Source organism: Hemiscyllium ocellatum, chromosome 3 (genome assembly GCF_020745735.1).
Source record: "Hemiscyllium ocellatum isolate sHemOce1 chromosome 3, sHemOce1.pat.X.cur, whole genome shotgun sequence".
NCBI classification, from domain to species: Eukaryota; Metazoa; Chordata; class Chondrichthyes; order Orectolobiformes; family Hemiscylliidae; genus Hemiscyllium; species Hemiscyllium ocellatum.
This window is the reverse complement of record NC_083403.1, coordinates 87,863,554-87,887,347: the sequence shown is the minus strand read 5'-3', so window position 1 is coordinate 87,887,347 and position 23,794 is coordinate 87,863,554.

Sequence of the window (23,794 nt, the reverse complement as noted above, 5' to 3'; positions counted from 1 at the left end):
GATGAAGTTTGTCGGTTTTCTGTTGCTGCCGACTTATGTAATTACATTTACCTGTCATTTTAGGTTTGATATTTTCTATTTTCGGATCATTGACACGTTATTTGGGTAAGCAGAGTAGTGTTTTCAATGATCAATGCTTGCTATGCACAATAAGCAAGGGAAGAAATAATTTGCACAGGGATATGATTTTAAGGTTTAAAAATCATCCAACATGGCCACTGGATACAGATTCAACCAAACAGCACAAAAAAATGTTCCATTTTGAGATATTATGTAACAAGAATATAGATGTAAAGTTGCATCTGAATTGTATAATGGAAATGATGGCCAAGCAATTGAGAGCAATGGGGAGAACAGTGCTTGTGCTATAAGCTTGCATGATATTAACATAGCTGCATCATTGATCTGTGGAATGATGTTGAACAGAAAGATGTCCACTGATTTTCTATAGTCTCACATAAAGAAATGATTCTGATGTTAACAGTTCTCCAGAACCTGATGTTTTACATCCTTTTGTTCTAAGAGATTGCTGCAGAGATAGTCAATACACTGCTCATGATTTCAAACCTGCATCAAACGTAAGATGGCCTCATTGCAACATAGCAAATGTAAAACTGCTATTGAAGAAAGGATGGAGAATAAAGATGTGGAACTACAAATTTCTCTCGCCAAGAGCATTTTGGGTCAACCCATAGCATATGGACTGCAGATGTTCAAGTAGACAGCTCAGCACCAGCTTCTCAGGCACAATAAATGCTGAAAATGAATTAATTTTTTAAAAAAGTTAATCTGATTTTAGTATTTGGAGTATCAATCTCTAATATTAAGGAAACCTTAAAAATGCATTGACAAATTCACAGTATGATCAGAGTCAAAATGGATTTATGACAAGGAAATTGTGTTTGGCAAATTTATTAAAGATATTTGAGGATATAACTAGTGGGGAGATAAATGGGATCCACTAGATATAATTGATAAGATGCCACATTGAAGGTTAGTATCTAAAATAAAGGCTCACGCAATTGGGGGTAATATAGTAGCATGAATAGATGATTAGTTAATCAACAGGAAGCAGAGAGTAGGGAGAAAGAGGGCATTTTCAACTCAGCAGACTGTGACTAGTGGAACATAACAAGGACCAATCCAGGCATCTCAGCTATTTATAGTCCATATTAATCACTTAGACAAAGACCCTTAGAGCAATGCATCCAAGGTTGCTAACAATACAAAACTAAGTGGAAATGTAAGCTGTGAGGAGAATACAAACAGGTGGCCAAAGATGTAGATAACTTGGGTAAGATGACAGCAAATGGATGATAATATAGTGCATGTTTTTCTCTTTGTGAGTGAGAATAGAAAACTAGAATTTTTTTAAAGGCTTGAAACTTTGAAATGTTGATGCTCAGTAAGACTTGGATGCACTTTTATAAGAAATATATAAAGACCATAAGACCTTTAGAAATAGAAACAGGAGTGGGCCGTTCAGCCCTTTGAGCATACTCTGCTTTTGAATAGGATCATAATTGATCATTCTTGAGTGTGGCATCAAGAAGCCCTTGCAAAACTGGAATCACAGTGTACCTGGAGGCAAACTCTCCACTAATTGGAATTATGGAGGTAAAAACAATGACTGCAGATGCTGGAAACCTGATTCTGGATCAGTGGTGCTGGAAGAGCACAGCAGTTCAGGCAGCATACAAGGAGCAGCGAAATCGACGTTTTGGGCAAAAGCCCTTCATCAGGAATCATGAAGGGCTTTTGCCCAAAACAGCGATTTCACTGCTCCTTGGATGCTGCCTGAACTGCTGTGCTCTTCCAGCACCACTGATCCAGAAACTAATTGGAATTATACCTGGCAGATAGGAACAAGGTCTTGGTCTTTGGAGGTCAGTGATCTCTGCTTTATGAGACTTTTGGAGGAGTTTTTCCGAGTAATGTCCTCTACAAAACCATCTTCAGCTGCTTCATCAATGACTGTTCCTCCATCACAAGGTCAGAAGTGGGATTGTTGACTGATGATTGCACACTGTTCAGCACTAAATACAACTCCTCAGATACTGAAGCAGTCCATGTTCAAATGCAACAAGATCTGAACAATATCTAGGCTTGGTCTGGCAAGTAACATTCGAACCACATAAATGCTAGATTATGACCATCACCAATAAGAGACATTCTAACTACTATCGCTTGACATTCAATGGGCTTACCATCACTGAATCCCCCATTATCAACATCCCAGGGGTTACCTTTGATCAGAATCTCAACTGTTCTAACCACATAAACACAATGGCTACAAGAGCAGGTCAGAGGCTTGGAATACTGCGGCAAGTAACTCACTTCTTGCTTCCCAAAGTCTGTCCACCATCTACAAGGCACAAGTCAGGAGTGTGATGGAATACTTGTCTGGAAGGGTGCAGCTCCAACAACACTCAAGAAGCTTGACACCATCCAGGACAAAGCAGCCTGCTTAATTGGCACTCCCTCCACCAACAATGCTCAGTAGCAGCAGTTTGTACTGTCTACATGATGCGCTGCAGATATTCACCAAAGATCCTCAGACAGCACTTTCCAACCCACAACCACTTCCACCTGAAAGGTCAAGGGCAGCAGATATATGAAAACACTTTTATGTTCCCCAAAGCCACTCATCATCCTGAATTGGAAATATATCACCGCTCTTTCACTGTTGCTGGGTCAAAATCCTGGAATACCCTCCCTAATGGCATTGCATGTCAACGCACAGCAGGTGGATTGCAGCTGTTCAAGAAGGCAGCTTATCATCACCTTCTTAATGGCCACTGGGACAGGCAATATATGCTGGTCAGTCAGCGATGCCCACATCCCACAAGCAAATAAAAAAGGTCAGTCAACTAATCACTTAATACCAGCACAGATTCATTTGTTCTGGGAAAATTGGCCAGACCAGGACCTTGTTGGCAAACTGGCCTAAAACTTTTATTTTCATAATTTTCTAGCAATCCCACCTTGAAAGACCTGGGAACATTCAACTCAATGTGTTTGGAAATGCCACAGCCTAATTCATTTATTGCATACAATTAAATGGAATACACAGCATAGAACATAAACATAAATTATTGGAGAAACTCAACAAGTCTATCAGTATCTGTGGAGAGAAAATAAAATTAACATTTCTAGTGACCTATCTTCAGAACAGCATAGAAGCTCTATTTGGCTCAATCAGTCCATGTTGGCTTCCTTTCAACATTGTGATCAGATATTTTTGCAATTTCATTGGTTGCTTCCTTTCAATAGTTGAGCAGGATTGGAGTCTTCATTCACACCCACATTGTGCTCAAGGTCCTTGAGTCGCTGATTAAATTACATAAAATCTGAAGATTTATATACTGGATTTTCCTAATAGTACAAATAAATATTTTACTAACTGCTAAAAGTAATTTTTTAATCGTTAAAATAACAATTTTTAAATAACAAAAGCATTCTGAATAGAATCAGTGTCAGTTGTGTTTCGAATATTTAAAAATCTAAATCATCGTCATCGAACTGGTTGTTACCGAGCTTCTTTGAGCTGTTTCTCAGAGAAGCATTTTGATCTGCATCCAGATCTGAAGTGTTGCCTGAATCTTTCTCATCTTCAGATGCTTCCGGACTTGTGCAAATACTTTTTGTGTCTTCATCTGATGAACTTTCTGGGTACATTTGATTAGAGGATTTGTTTCTTGGACTGTTTGAGCTGCTACTTGTAGCTTCCTTAGTGTAAGCCAGGATATTATCACTAACATTGTCCTCCTTTACAGAATCTTCTGGTACTCCACTGCCAGAATGCTGTGGACAATTAATAACAGCTAAGGAATCACTCTGTTCCAGAGGTACTTTTGAATTCATGACAACTAATACCCTTTCATTTGGGTTTTTAGTAACATTAGATTTCACAAACTCATCAGAATTTTCTGAGACATCATTATCCAAATTCTCCACAATGTCTTTTATATCAGTTTCTGACATCTTGTCCTCGTGTTGACTGTCAATAGAATGTGATTCTTCTAATCTGTTATTTTTCACCTCAGGCTCTGAATTGTTGCTTGACATATTATTTTTGACATCTTGTTCCCCACTTTGCACAGTTGCAGTAATAGCCATTTCATTATTATATTCTGTGTAATTGGTTTCATACACAATAAATTGAGAGTCTTCTTTGCCATTTTTGTGTTCATTTTCATATTTATAAACATCACTAACTTGATCGTCACTGCATTCCAGAATGCCTCCTGATACTTTATTTAATGAGTCTCCACCTCCTTCACGTTTACATTCAATATCACTTGTGCATTTATCTATTTGTTTGCTCCTCTGATCATTTTCTTTCAATTTCAAACCAACTACATGATTACCACTTCGCACTTTCTCCTCAGCTTGATCCAAAGTTATATCTAAATTGTGATTTTGACATTCATTATTCAAAACCACATTTTCTTGATTCATGGGCATTGGTTCAACGTGTTGAATTGCATGTTCTGTTTTGTTTTGAACATGTTGCATGGATTTACTCTCAGCACAATCATGCTTACTAAGTTCCTTATCCAATAATTGCTCAGACCAATCTGTGTCAGTGACATGTTCCTTTACTTGCTTGTTCATTTTTATCCTAAGGATTTCTCTCAGGTCAAAGTATTTAATAACAGAAATACTTGTATGCATTGGATTTGTTGCACACTTTGCAGCCTTATTTTTCTCTGAACAGGAATCACAAGGACAGAATTTATCAATGTTAAATTGTTCATCTGCATCAGTATTGTCACCTAACATTTCATCAAAAGTCAACACCTCATCACTTATTAAAGATGAAATATCTTTTGTGCTACATTGTTGCTCTGCTTCCTTAGACTGCGGAGAAAACATTTGCATTTTATGCATAGCCTTTAGTCGCTTATACCTTTGTTCTGTTTGTTCAGATGATTCACATCTATGTGGTTCATTTGGAGGTGATGGCTTGATTTGTCCAGCTCTACATTGGACCTTCCTTAATTCTCTTTCAATGCTTCCTCGGATTCTCCTACTAACATCTTCTCTTAGCTCTTCAATCATCTGATCTAGTCTATCATCTACTTCTAAATTCCATTTAATTTTAAATTCATTCATTGCATCCATATAACCTGTAATAAACTGCTTCTCCATTTTTTTCAGCAGTTTCTGCAACCAGGCTGGGTCAGGATTAAATGATTTCCTTTGTGTCAGTTCAGGTTCTTGGTCTATGACAGCTTGTGTTGCACAATGGTGATGTATTATTTGCTGTGATGACTTTATTATTCCAGCATTCTCACATTTTTCTATTATCTTTTCATGAACATGTTGCTCTTCCTCAGAGTTATTTTCATCCACATTCTCATTATGGTCTTGTGCCTTAGTCAGATGAACATTTTTTTCCAAGTCACAGCTGGCTCCAGTGGATGGTTCCATTCCCCCTATATCTGAAGCAGATTGCTTCTTGGTGTCTTGATTTGTATCCTCTGGGCTTTGTCTACTATTGTTGCATATATTTTCATCCAAGTCCTCACCATTATCACTTTGTTCCCCACTGTTCCACTGAACACGACAAGCTATGTCTGGGGTGACTGGACAGGATGGTGCAACATCTGAATGTGATAGTCTTGATTTTCTTGAAAGGGATCTTTCTTCAATGTTATTATTATCCTCTGACTTGGTCTTTGCATTCCTGGATTTTTTTAACTTTGGTTTCTTACAGGAAGCATTAGTCTTTGTTGAATCTACAGATGATATTGAGTATTCTTTAGTTTTATCATTCTGCTTATTACATATCTCAGAGATTTCATCAACTGAGCTTTTCATTAAAGAAAGTTGATTTTGATTTGTTACAACGTTTTTCTTGTTAGTGTGGGCATTTAAATACAAGTCACATTTCTTTTTCTCTATTACTTGAGAGACATCTATTGCCCCACCCATGCTACCATCTCCTGAACCCCCAGATCCACTGTTGATATCCACTCCAGAGGAAGACAGTGGGGTGATATTATCCTCTGCTGAAGTATGTCCTTTAAATGTTTTGGCATGTTTTTCTGCAGTTTGTGAAAATTTTCCCTCACATTCTTTCATGATATCAGTAAACCAGAGTGGCTTTAGGATACTTAGAAGTTCTTTTTGTGCAGAATTGTTTGTATCATTTAATTTGTTTTTATGATTTGAGGATTCTTTGTCAAAAAATTGCAAACTGGCAAGGCATCTCAACAGGGACTTTGCTGAATGGCTTAGATTTCTTTCAAATGTACAGTTTAAACTTGGCAGACTGCTTGATCGTTCCAATTTTATTCTCTGTCTAGAAGAAAGAAGAACTTTTATAGTCTCAACGGGGGAATGCAGGTTGTATGGCAAAATGTTCTCGTGCAGCTGATTGCTCGTGTCTGGTACAGAACAGGAAAGGTTCATTGGCTTTGACTGTAAAACATCCAGCTCTTTGACCATCTCTTGACTGGAACTTTTACCTTCTGATACTTGACTTGCAGTATTTTCCAACCATACCATTGTCAAATCATTTATCTCTTTTGATTTCTGATCATTTTTCTCTTTTGAATTCTGATCATTTACAGTTGTTTCAAGTCCATATGGTTTCTCTTCTAATATTGTTATAGCCTCTGTGTCACTTTTTGGCTCTTCTGGCATCACTTCTGTTGCAGATTTTTCACACTTGTCTTGGAATTCCTCTGTGTTGTCATATTTCATGAGCATGTTTTCAGATGGAATTTTTTTCAGCCATTCATGAACAATATCTTCAAATGATGCATTTGGGAGTACAGTGGGTATAAGACCATGCTTTTCATAGCTGAGTGCACTAGGACGTGTGGAATTTTTATTCTTATTCTTTTTTTTATTATTTTTATCCTTACATTTTCCATTACTATTCACTTCTGCACTGTTTCTGTCACTGTCACTATTTACTTTGTGAGGTTTATTAGCAGTGCTTTTTTCGCTTGGATTGGATGTTGAGGTTGTTAGCCTAGATGAAGGAGGTTTTTGACTTGAAACTTTATCAATAGTTGTACTGCTTTTAGTCTTGAGTGCTGGATCCAATAATATTTGTTTGGTAGTTTTACCACAAACATTTCCCCTTTGTGCAAATGTCAGGGGCATGTTCTCAACAGAAGCACTTTCTATGACTGAAGTTGTTTCAGTTATTTTAACATCATCTACTTTACAAGAGAAACATTCTACCTCTGTTACCTTTGATAATTTTGAAATATCATTTTGATGCAGTTCATTTTCAATATGATTTTGTTTTTGATTTTCAGCTGCAGTATTTTCTCTAGATGCTTTAGAAAGAATAGATGGATTGCTGCAGGCTGTTTCACATCTCACATGCTCCATTTTTGTGTTGGTTTCCAGTTGTAAAACTTCTGAAAAACCTGAGGAATATAAAATTGTTACTTTCTCCTCATTGTTTGTTTTTCCTTCTACACCAGGTTCTAAATCTGGAATAGAATTATTAGAGACAGATGTAGAAGGCCTGCACTCATTTTCTGATTTGGCCCTTTTACTCCAACTTGTACTGCTAGAACTGCAGGGATTTAATGAATCAGAGTTTGATGATATTTTATTTTTGTTAATTGTGTTTGTCTGAATAATTTCTGCATGGTTGCTCAACGACGATTGTTTTGAGTGAGTAGAAACAGTTGGCTGATATTTTTGTTTCACTTCATTCAATTCACTCAAGTTTTCTGAACATGATGCATTGCTGTCTTTATCTGAAGTGAGTGATGGTGACTTCTTTTGTCCTGTTGAGGATGTTGGTGACCAGGAGAGAACAGAATTTGAGTGAGCTTCATCTGTATTCATATTTTTTGAATACTCATTGCTCCTTTTCAAAGATGAGTAATTTGTGTTACTAACTGATATTCCATGCGTGCCATTATTTTGGATATGAAGCTCATGACTAGCACCCTGGATATCAGAAAAAGACTGTCTTTCTGATATATTCAAGTCAGTTTTGGATTTGCCTGCATAAAATGAAATATCATTATCTGATTTATTGTCTTTACATATTTCTCCATTTGTATTTTTATCATTGTGGAGAGAGCCATTGGACACAACTTTGAATCCTTCAGCATATCCAGCATTCCTTATGGTTTTTACTTTCCCATTGAATTCACTGGAGCAACTTAATGCAATGCTTGAACATAAATGGTTCAGTGTAGTTAATTCTTTACAGTCATCAACTGAATGTTTTGAACATCTTGAAGATACGTTCTGATCTCTTCCTTCTGTATTATCCTGGCCTTCAGTATTTTTGTTGCATTTTAAGCAATGAAATGCTTCAGACACATTATTTTCATTCCTATCAGCTGCTGCCGTACTATCAACTTCTTCTAAATCAATTGAAGCCTCCTCTGAGTTGGTGCATGATGTTGCTGGATCAACATTTTCTGATATGTCAATGTTTTTGACTGCAACCTTCCTTCTTGCAGAAACTGTGGAACTGTTTGGTGAAATACAAGAAATTGGTCCATCGTGTGAGTTTTGGTGACTAATGTTTGTAGAAAAACATGATGAAACATGATGGCTGCTGGCACTATGATTTCTGGAAATAGATGCTCTACCTTTGCAATATCCTTCAGTTTTAGAATCAAATGTGCAGCTACCAGTTTGGCTACTGCAGTGACTAACAGAACAATATTCTACTCCTCTGTTTCCATTTTCCATTGTCTTCAATTCATTTTTGACCTGCTGTAAAAGGTGTTTTGAATATTCCTCACTAGATGTTGTCTGTATGCTTTCAGTTGATTTACTCTGGTAGATAATTTCATGGTAAGGTGATGAACTTGATAAAGAAGAATATGTAGCTGTGCTTTTTATCAAGTTTTCTTCTCTAATGTCACCATCATACATAGGATTTTTCCAAATATCATACCCTTGACCACATTTGCAACAGTTCTCACAATGGCTTTCTTCAGGTTCAGCTCCATTGCGCTTTGAAGCATAAAAATCATCAGTATTGCTTGGATGAAATGATTCATCAAAATCATTGTCAGCATTTATTTCCTCAACTTGTTCTGTGGCACATAAAAGTTCATTACTGCTTTTCCGTCTCAAACTGGACCTCCTGATCTGTGTTGACCATTGAAGTGTTTCACGATTGAACAAACGAAAACGAACCTTCATTTCCACTGAAAGACTTCCATCCTTGTTCACACATACTTTTTTCTCAATGTCATCATCTATCATGGAATCATTAAGTTCTCCCTTTTTGTGCGGCAGCGAGTTTACAACTGAAGCATGACCACTGTTGCTTGATGACATAAGCAAGCCATTAGTACAGGATTTATCTGGTGATAATGAATGTCTGGATGATCTGGAAGGTGATCTGGGATGTATTACACTTTTCTTGGCTTCTAATCCAAAATTAACTATAAAATATGGAATGATATTTCAGTGGAACAATCGAATAATTCCAGGAGTACCATAGAGGAAAAAGGTTTACCAAGCAAAATTTAATGTAGCAAAGGAAGAGAAAAAGAAAATAAGGAGAGAAAGTATATTTAGTTTTAGAAAAAAACCATAATTAACTTTCATAATATCTAAATTTTATATGACATAATAATTGGAAGTATATTGTAAAGTTAAGCAAGGACAACATAGCAGATAGGGGTCATAAAAGTGTGTTTCTATCACTGCTGTTACCAGTGCTATAGAAAAGCTCTAATGGCACTGTTTGCTCTTCATAGAACCATACGTACAGAAGAGACACTTTGATCCATTGATTCAAATAAACTATGATTGACTATTGTCCCAGTTTCCACACTGGGCCCATAGCCTTGAATGATCATCCAAGTATGTTTTAATGATTGTGAGGTTTTCAGCATCAATTACCCTCCCAGGCAGTGCATTCCAGATCCACACCACCCTGTGGGTGAAAAATATTTTCTCAAATCCCCTCTAAACATACTGCTTTTCACTTAAAAATTGTGCTCCCTTGTTATTGAGCCTTCAACTAAGGGGAACAGCTGCTTTCTATTCATTCTGTCCATGCCCCTCATAATCTTATACACCTCTATCAGGACCCCTTAACCTTCTCTGCTAAAGTAACCAAGGTTTATCCAACCTCCCTTCATAACTGAAATGCATCCCCTGCAACCCCTCCAGTGCAAGCACATCCTTCCTGTTATGTGATGACCAGACTGCTCACAGTACTCCAGCCGTGGCCTAAACAAAATTTAATCAGCTCCAAGAAAACCTCTTTGCTCTTATAATCCAAGCCAAAACTGATAAAGTCCTGTATCTCTTCTTAACTACTGTATTAACCGGCCCTACTGCCTTCACAGAACTTTGAGAAAGCACCCCAAGATTCCTCTCCTGTGAGCTTCCTAGTGTCATGTCCTAAATGGATTATTCCCTTGTCTTGATTGTTCTTCCAAATTGCATTACCTCACATTTAACAGAGTTTAAATTCCATTTGCCAACTGTTCTGACTATCTGACTAATCTATTTACAACCACATGTAACCTAATAACTTGCTTCTCAATTTCAATCATCCAGCCAAACTTTGTGTCTTCCATAAATGTATCGCCATACCTCTACACCACCACCACGAGCACTCATCCACCATTCCCCCAGCCCCGGCCACCATTCTCACTTACATCATTACTGAACATCACAAACAATAAGGTACCCAGCACTGATATCTTTGTTACACCACAGCACATTGGATTTGAGTCATACAAATCCTTCTCCCACCACCCCATGTCTCCTATTACTAAGGCCATTTTTGATCTAACTTGCCAAGTTAATTCTGGATCCCATAAGTTTTTAACCTTCTCTGGTGACTGATAAAGTACCCCTTGCTGGGAAAAGTAGGACCGGTTTAATCATGATGTCAAATAACTGATTTGACTTTAATTTCAGGAATTTCTGCACTTGCCCAAATACCATCTATGTACATTACTCCCATCAAATTAGACCTTCAGCACAACAAAGATCTCCAAAACAATAAAGGTCAGGTTCCAACTTCACCTGGCAAATTTCTAATTTACTTCTATTAGGTTAAATTTGTGGAAGTACTATGGGTACTTTTGTTTATCTTTTGGCAATCTGGTGTATAAAATCAGGGGAGGACTTAGAATTAGGTGACCAAGATATAGGAGCTACAGTTACAATGCCTCTTTGTGTACATAACTATTAAATGGTTAGCCTGTTACCAAAGGGCAGGAACATTCAGCTCTATGGCAATATTTAAAAACAAATTTCAAGGTTAGTTTGTAGGGAAAGGATAGAAGAGCAGTGCAGCTATATGTGATTAGGATAACCTCTTGTTTTGAAGACCAGTTGGACCACATTTCTGTTTCATGAGATTTTATGAAAGTTCTTTGACCTTAAGTGATAATCTTGTTCCTCTCTCAACTGATGCTGCCTAACTTACTGAGCATTTCCAATATTTCTTATTTTTATTACTGTTTCTGTGTTGTATTTTCAATGTAAATAGATTTGCAATCAAGTAAATTAAGCATTTAGGTAAATTAGGTAGATTCTTTTAAACATAATTTGTTACACAATATAAGCAATTTTATCAATTATCTTGGCCTGTTTGCATTTCACACCTTGGATCATGCTGCTAGGCCTCCCATAGGTTAGGCCTTCCTTTCATTCAGTGTGGGTATGAATTAAAACCTCGCAGGATCACCCTTCATTCTACTCACTTTACTACATGATACCACAAACTGTGCTGTCTCCTTCAATCAGCAGTCCAATTATAAGCAACTCACAGTTAATTTTCACAATGTCCTTTATGAATAGCCAACTACCCCCAGTTTTCCAACGTTCAGCAGTCCAGCTTTCAAGGTAGTTTCCTTTTGTAAATTTTCCACATGCATGGAGTTTATTGAAGTGAAATTAAAGGAAATTCGAAACATAATCGTCTGCAAAAAGACGAAGCTTGCCAAACTTTTACAGTTGGAGCTTTTCATTTAACAACCACTGAATTAAAGTCATGTGGGTTAATTGAACATCCCATCATTCATAGCTTTGGTTCTGATCATAGCTACATTAATTTTTTATATTTTAGTAAAACAAATGAAAGAAAATTACTAACCATTTTTTTTCATATCAGTGGATTGGTTATCAATATGAGATCGTCTTGACAAGTCAGGCAGCTTTTCAGAAAGTCTTTTTCTGAATTTTTCATTCACAATTGGTTTGAGTGCTTCATGACCAACACACACCAGAACACCAGGGCAATGAAAAAGAGCCTGCAGAGTGTCAACCTGTAAAAAATCAATAATCTTTTTTCAGATTAGGAAATAGTTTCCATTATAAAATGTGTCGAGAGTTTGGTCATTTTATTTTTCGTTGACAGGTACGCCATCTTTCATCTTCTTGGTAAGAAATCAAGAAAAATGGAAGAAAAGACTGGTGGACACAGCAATGACTGAAATTTCGTGGGAAATTTTCAAGTGGGCAGAGTGCGGGTGTTGTGTCCATGTGATTAGTCTGCCAGAGAACCTATCTGCAATCCCAGGGATGGTGTAATTTGATTATGCCATCCTTGGGGATGACGATAGGGTGTGGGGATGAAACCAAGGTATGCTTCTCTTGAAAGTGATGAAAATCAGGGTGATAACCCGTCACTCAACAAAAAAAATTCCAAACTCTGAAAGAAAGGAATGACTGTAATGTTTCTTTACAGGGAAATGCTTCAAAATGTGATAAATCCCTCCGGGAATAATGACCTTGCTTTGCTGCAGCAATGGAATCTTCGACTGTTCAGTCTGTGAGGTGTTGCTCCTGAATATAATGGATAGAAGTACTTGCCCTTTCAGAGTGTAATTTCTGGCAAGACTTATGAGTAACCGTGGGAGAGGGAGGGATATGCTATTACTGGAGAGAGGGTGGGGGCTGTGCATGGGTCTTAAATTCAGTATTTTGATTAACTGGTGGCACAGCATTGCTACATTTCCTATCTTCCTGGATTTATTTGCTGTTCCCATAAGGCTGATTAGCAGGGTAGCTGCTGAAAGTCGCTGGATGAGTATTTGAATTCACACATGGTGCAGCATTAACCCTATCTCAGACCATGATTTTATTACAATGCATAATGTTTTAACTTGATTATTCTATATCTGTAATAAACTAAAAAACAAAATGTAAAAATTAGATTGCTCAGAATATCGTATCCACCAAGATAAGGCTATCCATTCATTACATGGAACACTGCAAGACAATCATAGCATTTCAGAAAAATACTTTCTATAAAATACATAAATGACAATAGAATGCAATTCACTGAATATTTGTGTGACACCTAGGCAAGCAAAAAAAATTGAAGAAGAGTGAAATTGAAACAGTTTGTAACAATTGTAAATGTTGCTAATAATTCTAAAGACATTTGGAAAGGCAGAAAAGACACTGGGAACATTTAGCCCTGATTCAACAGGATGATTTCATAGTAGGATAACTATGTTCATGAAGAGAAACCTGTAATACTGATTGTATGTCCATGGAGTAGGAGTGGCTAAAGCAAAATCTAACCAAGATTTGAACGTTGTGAAAAGTCTTATAGAATCATAGAATCATTACAGCACAGAAGGAAGTCATAAACCCACTGGGTCTATGCCTGCTTTCTGTAAGAGCAGCTCAGCTGCTTCACACTCTCCCAACTTTTCCCTCTAGTCCTGCAAGTGTATTTCTCTTCAGACCATTATCAAATAACCTTTACAAAGACACAATTAAATCTGTGCCCACCTGCTCTCAGGCAGTGCATTCCAGATCCCATCCATTCATTGCATCAAAAGATTTTCATTTTATCACCATTGTTTATTTTGCAGTTATCTTAAATTGATGTCCTCTAATTTATTACATCTTTGCCAATGGGAACAGTTATTCTTTATTTATTCTGTCCTGATTCTTCTAATTTTTAATATCCTTACCAAACCTCCTCTCAGCCTTCTTGTTCCTAAGAAAAGCAGCCTCAGCTAATTTCCTCATAACTCAAGTCCCTTACCTCTGAAACTATGCTCTGAGATCCTTTCTAATGTCTTTACGTTACACCATTACTGTGATGCACAAAATGGACACAATACTCTGGGTAGCCTCAATCCAGTGTTTTATAGAGTTACACCTGTAATTGCTTTGGCTTTTATACTCTTTGACTTTGTAAATACCAGGACTCTTGGCTTATCATATACCTTATGAACCACTTTCCCGATATGCCCTACCACACTGATTTGTGAAAATGTACTCAGATCTCTCTTTTCCTGCACTGCCTTTAGAATTATGTTTTGTTGCCTCTCTTTGTACTTTCTTCCAAAATGTTCACAATTCTGTGCAATCAATTTCATCTGGCTTGCGCTCACTTATTCTACCACTTATCTATGTCTTCACAATGCTGTCAAAAACACTCCTTTAAAGATGCTGAAATGTTTTGAGTCGACTTCAAATTTTGTAATTGTGCCCTTCACCATTTTGTTAGATTCCCCACAGCTTCCTTGTCATTCAGAAACTTTGTGGTAAATTGCACTTTGTGAAAAATATATCTGAAAATTTTCAGATATACGCTATCTAAGATCAATAATTTTTCACCTGGTCCAAATGTTTGTTGGTTGTTTTTAAAGATTATTGTATGATTTTTCTATGTTTCTCCAGTCAATACAGTTATCTTTCAGTAAGATCCTCACATTATTTCTTAAAGCTTTTTGTGGGTGTTAATAGCATGCTAGATAAGAGGGAATAGCAGATGTAGGATTTTTGGATTTGAGAAGGCATTTGAAAAGTACCACATAGGTTAATGCTCACAGATTGACAAATTGGTTTAACCCAGCTTTTGAGTCTGGCGATAGCATTCTGCAATTGGCCTATACTCACTTTGATCAAGATGGGCAACAAACAAACTTGGTGTACCCACCTCATCCATATGATTCTAGCATCTGGTCAAGTGGATCCTGTATTACTTTGTTTCTTTTAATCCTGACAATTTCCTCTGCCTTCAGCAAGGCATCCAAATAACATTATTTGAGAACCATTAAATGCAGGCCAAAGGGAAAAATTGGTGCAACTTAGAACACAGAAAATTGCATAGTAGGACAGGAAAGGAGTTCAAGAGTGATGCATGTGATACTGAAGTGTTATAGGTGAAAAGGTGGTGAAATTTCCTGGTTCTGAAGGAGGTTCCAAAGGATCAACCTTGGAAGGGAGCAGATTTGATGATGAGGAAGGTCAGTTCTAGGATTCTGAGCCAAAGGACCTGGTAGCGATGCCCTAAGGGCCAGGTGACCTCACAATAGAAAATGTCAGTGGACATACCTTCACATGAAATCACCTACATACCAAAAGGACACCAGTATCTTCTGTACTATACAGAGGAGATGGCTGTCAGCACCATAGAGTAAGAATGTTCTTTTGCCAGCCAAGTTCCAGAGCATAGGAGTTTGATGAAGGAAACCTGTGGAATGCTGGATAAGAGGATGTTGATGACCATGCCATCCAAGATTTAGGTGAATTTATCAATTTGCCAGATGGCATCCTTTCATCATCAGTGAGTATGTAAATGTTTAGTTCCAGGTTTACAAAGACATTGCACAGAACTTGTCCTTTCCACTGCCTCCACTCCATCTCCCCATCTCCATCACTGTCAGTGCCAAAGGCACTGCTGCTGCTATTCTTCTAGCTGTTGCCTGTGTAGCTTGCCTTTAAGAGACTCTAACTTTAAGGACTCTGGGTGCTGCATGCATTCAGTATTGCAACTTTTCCTGGTAGTTAGCCTGCTTTGACTTTGCAAGCAACACATACTGAAATCAATTGATTTCTGTAATACCTACTCTTTAAATGGACAAACTCATGGAGTTCTTCAATTCCTGAGAAATAAGTGATTATTAGACCATCATCATTAATGTGACATGGTGAACATTTATGTAATACATCATATTGATGAGACCTATCGTGATTGGACAGTTGGTAAGCAAATTAATCAATAAATAAAAACACAACTTGCTCATAAGCATACAAATCCCTGTTGAGAAGCTAATCTAACTCACTTGAGGAGGACAAATGTTCAGGGTGTGTTTGAGATCAAAAGCAAGCAAAGTAAGATCATAGGCATGTTGTCAAAATGCTCACAAACTTCTTTAGTATAAATTGGGACAAGTAGACCTTCTATCAAGAAGTAAAATGTTTAAACAGCATTCAGAACAGTGGTTACTAAATTTGAGTAAGTTTAATGTAGGAAATCAAATCATTAAGGTTTGTTGAGCATTTGTAAATGAACATCTTTGAGACTTAACACTTTGGGATTAACAGCTGAGGAAGTCTTGTAGCAATTATGCTGGGTTTTGATGAGATCAATCTGAAGAACTATGTGTAGTTTTTGCCTTTTTATCTGAGCAGGGATGCAACAAAATGTGACTACACTGATTCCTGGGATGAAAGGGTTATCTTATGAAGAGTGTTTGAGCAGAATAGAGTTATATTCTCTGGAACTTTAAAGAATGAGAAGTGATTTCTTTGAGGCATTGAAAATTCATAGTTTATCAGAGCATACACTTTGGAGTCACTTCTCTTGACTGAAGATTTTAGAACTCAACATATAGTCCCAGGATAAAGGGATGGTCTGTTAGGACTGTGAAAAGAAAAGATGTCTTCACTCCAAGAGTTGTGAATATTAGGAATTCTCTGACCCAGCAAGTTGTGAATGCTCAGTCAATAAGTTTGTTCAAGGCTGATATTGATTCATTTTTGGGCACTAAGGTAATCCAAGGAGGACAAGGATGGAGCAGTAGAGTGAACCTAATGTACAGATTGAGCTTGGATCTTATTTAATGGTGTAGAACTCTCAAGAGTCACTAAGGCTTCCTCCTGGTTCTATTTCTTAAATTGTTATGATATTTCACATCCACACTGAAAATTGATCCATAGTTCCAAACTAAAGCTAATTAGATTACTTACAGTGTGGAAACAGGCCCTTCAGCCCAACAAGTCCACGCCCCTACATTTACCCCTTACCTAACACTAGGCAATTTAACATGGCCAATTCACCTGACCCACACATCTTTGTGACTTTGGGAGGAAACCAGAGCACCCAGAGACAGGGAGAACATACAAACTTCACACAGTCAGTCACCTGAAGTTGGAACTGAACCCAGGTCTCTGGCGGTGTGAGGCAGCAGTGCTAACCACTGTGCCACATGGCTTGACAATTTAACACCCAGTCAGGTCTTTTCTAGCTGACACAACCATTACTTTGAAAAGCTAGAATTGGCATCCGGAGCTGATACAAACAAAAATCCCAATGTCCAAGTCAATGTCTAATGTACCAGACATCTTTGTCAACACAATTGTTTTTCCTCAAATTGCCATCCCTCAAGTTTGTGTTTAATCCTGAGTGAGTAATCAGGGTCAACACATGTTTTGCAATTGTAAATTCTAACATTTGACAGAACTATGCAAGTACTTACATTTTTTCCATCCACTGTATAAAGTTTCCTCACATTGTACTGCATGAGTTCAGAGATTTCTTCAAGAAAACTTCTGAAATTGTGTGTATTTTTCTTGTGGAGAACAATTGAGTAATGAATGTCAACATTCCCATTTTTAATAAGAATTATATTTTTATGTCCCATTTGAGTTTGATGCACATCACCAGCTTCCTGCTTTCCTCCCTTTGTGGCATGTTGATGGGTACCCCTTGAGTTATTGCCCTGCCATGTAGCCGGTTTTCTTCCAGTTATGTCCATATTGATTGGTTTGACATATTTTTTATGAGAACAGATATATGAGCCTCCATCTTCCAACTGCTCTAAACTGTTGATGTTGTGAACTCCATGAGGGGTAGTCACTGTTCGTACAGCAAACGGAAGTGAAATCTTCTGGGTGAGATCATCTAAGAGAGCATCAAAGGTCTTGAAGGTCCGTTTGTTTACAGTCATCTTCACTCCAGTGAGCTGAGGGTCACCACTTTTGTAGAAGGTTATTTTCTTTGCTGGAGTTATTTCAATTAAGTTGGTGGCCTTGTTTGCTCTAGACAAAGGATGCTCAAAGTTGAATGGATAAGTAGCAGAAGAATAACTCAGAGGCACTTGGTTCATCCTCATCTGTTAGGTAAACCTGAGGGAAAAGAGTTATATAGCTTAGAACTTAACTCAAAGAAATACATTTTCAGTATAACCCAGCCTGACTATAGATTTTGCCACAATAATTTCCCCCTGCTTGTCTTCAGCAATGCTGACTCATGCTTGGACCAGCAATCCATCAGTAATTTGCCTCGTTGGCCATTAAAACCTAGAAGCAGAGGGATGAATTTTATTGTCCCAGTGGTGGCAGAGGGGCTGAGAAAACAGAAAAAAGCCCATTTTGAATCCCTGAAACTGACTGGGAACTTACATGGGGAAACAAGATCACTAGCATCCAAGTGAGATTTCTGAGTCATGAATGGGGCAAATTGACAGTCACAGCAGCGTCCATGCAATGCAGCTCCCACTACGAAGGGAGGCCACTGGCTCAGCCAAGGCACTGGTTGAAGGAGTTATTGTTGCCAAAAAAATTATTGACAGGGTCATGAGCACAGAAGGCCTAGATCCCATCCCAAATGATTCCTGGAAAGATGTTTTCTCCCTGCTCTGAGGCTGGCTTCATCAAAGAAATAATCATTTATTTGAACTGCACCTCTGGCTGCTGCTTCAATATTTAGTACACCTGAGGTCTATAACCTTCCTCAGCAGTGTCCATTTCTTCTGGTGGGGCTGCTGAGGCTCCAGTACTGACATCCCTCCGATTGGCCTGGCAGCACTGGAATAACAAGTGTGGAGGCTGCCTCTGGGAAGATTGTTGCGTTGCTCATATTGCCAGGAAGAATGGGCTTGATTCTTCCATTTAATCCTGACACTAGAGTTCTGAAGCTCCTGGGAAAATCTATTTGAGTGTGACAGTAAGTTCTTCAAACTCTATGGATATAAGGGAACAACTGACTCAAATTTACTACTATCTTTACCTATTGCTTACTGCTGAATAAATTAGAATTGGACTCGTGATCATAAAGGCTGTGGAATGTCACAAAACATCAAAGCCAGAATTGATTAGCATTGCACCAATTTAATGGTGGACTAGTGTAGCTGCCTCACTTTAAAACTAGATGAAAGACAAATAAACCGTAGATGCTGGAATCCAAAGTATACAGGCAAGAGGCTGGAAGAACACAGCAAGCCAGGCAGCATCAGAGGTGCAGAATTTGATGTTTCAGGTATAATCCTTCTTCAGGACTGGGGTGGGGGGAACTGCGGATAAAGGAGAAGGAGAGGTCAGGGTGGTGAAGTCGGGATAGATGAAGACAGGTAGAGTCATAGAGTCATAGAGATGTACAGCATGGAAACAGACGCTTCGGTCCAACTTGTCCATGCCGACCAGTTATCCCAACCCAATCTAGTCCCACCTGTCAACACCCAGCCCATATCATTCCAAACCTTTCCTATTCATATACCCATCCAAATGCCTTTTAAATGTTGCAATTGTACCAGCCTCCACCAGCTCATTCCACACACATACCCTGTGTGTGTGGAAAAAGTTACCCTGTAGGTCTCTTTTATATCTTTCCCCTCTCACCCAAAACCTATGCCCTCTAGTTCTGGACTCCCCCATCCCAGGAAAAAGACATTGCCTATTTCCCCATTGTCTATTTACCCTATCCATGTCCCTGATAATTTTCATAACCCATACGTTATGATCCAGCAAATCAACTCTGACTGAATGTACATAGTTTTTTTTTTAATCAATGCACAATTTATACTCAAGGTGAACTGCAAGGAGGAGACTGGATTTAGCACCAACAGGTGAAACCCATTAACTACTATTAATAATACCAACATGGAAACCATGGACTTGTAGGATAGTAATGTTGGTGGAGAGAACAATGAGTTGCTGGAAAAGCGCAGCAGGTCAAGCAGCATCCAAGGAGCAGGAGATTCGACGTTTCGGGCATGAAGAAGGGCTCATGCCAGAAACACGATTCTCCTGTTCCTTGGATGCTGCCTGACCTGCTGCGCTTTTCCAGCAACACATTTTCAGCTCTGATCTCCAGCATCTGCAGTCCTCACTTTCTCCCTGGAGAGAACAATGATCCTAGTTTATGAGAGGGCACAACCTGTACAGTTCTTGAGCACTCAATGTCAGCACTTTCGAATGTCATGTGACAAACTCATATCAAACCAGTATCATTTATACCATCTCTTTGAATTGGCTGCAAGTGGCTACCTGAACTGAGTGCCTCACTGCAGAGGTCACATGACTTAAGCAAGTCAGGAAGGGCATTTGCACATGAAAGTATTTCAGTTCAAATGCAGTAAATCCTAGGTATCTGTGAGTTCACAACTCATGAATTCACCCATTTACAATCCTTCCCTTCCACTCCTCCCAGCCACCAACTGAACTCATTCCTCCCATTGACCAACCAGGTCAGACGCTCTACCTGTCTTCACCTATCCCCACTTCACCTGTCCCCCACCACTCCCTTTATCTGCAGCTCCCCCTACACACACACCCAGTGCTGAAGAAGGGTTACATCCGAAACGTCAACTTCTCCACCTCTTGATGTTGCTTGGTTTGCTGTGTTCTTCCAGCCTCCTGCCTGTCTACTGAGGTGGACAATTCAGCAGCAGTGTAAGTACTGCTAACATTCAGCAACTTGCTGTGCTCAGCATTCACCAGAATTGTTGAACACAGAGCCTGCCCCATCTCTAACTCAGCAGGATTTTTGCCACATCTGGAAAATCCAACTCAAGAATTTCAAAGATCAAATATAAATTAGCTTGGAAGATGCTTAAGTTTACATGGAAAGACAGGCTTTCACAATAATATTAATTGTCTATTTAATGCATTCAAATAACGTTTATAACCTTTTGATGAATCTCATGTTTCCAGGTTACATTGTCATTCTAATGTCACATTTTGTAATTAGAATGAAATTGATTTTTCAAAATGTGCTCTAAATATGAACATCATAAGGTAGAATATGAATTAAACTGCAATCGTTTTTTAAATATACATTAGTTTCATGAATACAGTGCTCTGTTCAATACAACCTATCTGAAAATATTTTGAAATTTCTTTTAAAACACATCTACAGGGAAAAAATACAACGCAGAAGTATTACAGCTGCTACTATTTAACTTTAATGGCAAATTGCTTCTTGCACATGATAACTACATGCATGAAATGAACGGTAAGAAGGTCCAGGAACGTTTTCATTGTAATCTGATGACTTGTTAACTAAAACTTCTAAATCAAAGTAATATGAGAGAAGTTCAACTTACTTCACAAGGGATCATGATACCTCAGTTGTGCAACTTTTCAATAAAAATGTAGACACTTCACTACAGTGAACAAGTTGAGCCGAATACACAGTCCAACCCAACTGTACTCATCAACATGACTGACAATCACGAGGACTTGACCAGTCTTCTAATGTCAATCAGCAAACTATAAACCAGCCAATTTCTGAGCACAAGCTTTAAAAGCTCTGGAAAAATTCATAAAGTGTTTAAAAATTTGCATTAATATGCAATTTGAGTTTACAGAAACTGCAAGAAAATTATATTTTCATTAATATTTATGTATATATGTGAAGATAAATTGATTTACTATTCAGTAAATAAAAAATGAAATAAAAATCATGCAATTAGTCTTAACTTTGATTAAAAAATGAAGAAACAAAACAGATTACATTTGGAATTGCTGCACAGTATTATGATACTTTATAAATATTTCTTTAAATTCAGGTCCCACTTACCTCTATGATGGATTTAATTCCATTCTCAACCTATTTTAACTTCCTTGTCCTTTTCTGTGTGTCTGTCTGATCAGAATTAGAACCCAGCTTAACTCTTACATAGCATTGGATGAATATTTACCTTCTGTAACTCATTTGTATTCCCAGCGCTGCAGTATTTTTTAGCATTTCTAAATATCAAAATATTTCTTATAATCCAGTCTAAAAATCATCTAAATAAATACATTCTTGTGAATTGGCAACAGTTTCTTCTCTGTGTAGATTCTTATGGAGAAGATTAGCTTGTGCATAAGAAGATTATTATTTGAGACGTCTGTACTCCACATAATTAACCCATAGATTACAGCATGTACAAAGATTCTAGACCAAAGGCTTTCACTATTTTGCTTCTGAGGGCCCTTCAAGTGTTATAATACTTCCATAGACCCTCAATGTCATCACATATGTATTTTTTCTGCTTAAAATTCTCTTAAGTGCATCTTCCATTCATCATGTTAAGGCTGTTGTTTTTACCTCAGCACTGTAGAAATTGCCAGACTCATCACACAAACTTCAATTATCACCACATCAAGTGTTTCGGTTTTCTTCTGGATTTTCAAACAATTGTTTTTCCTCATTTCAATTTTTAAAAAAATGCAATAAAAAAGACATGCAGAATCATAGAGTAGAGAAGAGGCCCTTCAGCCCACTGAGTCTGTACCACCGAAACTATGCTAAATCGACACATATCCCACTTTCTAGCACTAGACACATAGTGTTGAACCTTTTGTCTGTATGTTTTATCCATCAAACGTCTCACAGCAGTGTCTAGGTCAATGTTTATTCCTGACCATTCTAGGGTATCATTATAAGGTTGAAATCTGAGATGCTTGCAACATAGGGTGAGCAACCAGTATGGCCTTCAAAACCTTCCTTGGTTTAGCAAAACTGTTAATATTCAAGTTATCTGCCCATTTAGCATATTTGAAGAGGGCCTGTAGAATTAAGCCTATGGCTTTCCACCTACCCTGACCTATCTGCATATTATGGTGGTGACAGTGTCAGGTAGTTGCCTGTCCTTAGGCCTATTCTGGGCATTGGCTAAATAAGTGAATAATTCCACCTCCACCATTATTTTACAGAGGAAGGTGGAGTCAGAAGCATAGTCCAGCAGCTTGCAGACTATGGATTGCTGTCAAGGAAAAAATGGTGACACCTGCTTTGAGCATCTCCTGGGTCCATCAGAGACCATCCACCCTTCCACACAAAATCATTCTACTCCTTTAGCCCTCTCTTGCTGGCCTCCCAAATTCCTTATTCGCCTTGCTAAACTGCCAGTTATGCCTGTCCAAAATTTCAGAATTACTTTTATTTTTGGGGTCCAACAATTCTTCCTGGGAAATGCCTGTAGTCCAGCTGTAGCCATCGGTGTATATTTGATTCTGGGACTATAGACCTGCCTTACAAACAAATTGGCTAGCAGCTACCTAAAGAAGAATTTATTTTCGGTTGGAAAGGGAAATTCTATTCTAAATTATTCAGGGCTGCTTCAAGCATAAAATGGCAACCAGCTTTTGGGTGGATGGACCTGCAACTGACTTGTTAGTGAGGGGCAGACTGAATACAATAGCTCATAAAATCCAGCCATGGACTCACTGGTGTAGAATGAATGAGGTTAGTTACTAAAGGGCAAATAGCATTTCGCAACGATATCACAGTTTGAAGGTAGCAGGAAAAGAATGGATGGTGGGAGCAATGAATTCAACTGTGCAGAATATTTAAGTAACTTTGCCACAGTGTTTTACATTTGCTAGTGGTCATCATCAATCTTAATAGTTTCCTAATATGGAGATCATTAATTTCTATTTTTGTTTTTTCAGATCTCTAGCAACTGCGGTTCTTTGTTTTAGAAACATTCAATCATGGGATGCCTGAACTGAATGATTAAAATTGGAGGTGGTGATATAGATTGGCAGAATTTGGGAGCATGGAGTGGAAATCAAAGAACATTTGCTTCAATTACACTAGGGAAGTGGATACAGCAACTGACTCAAGGGTTATATCACAAAG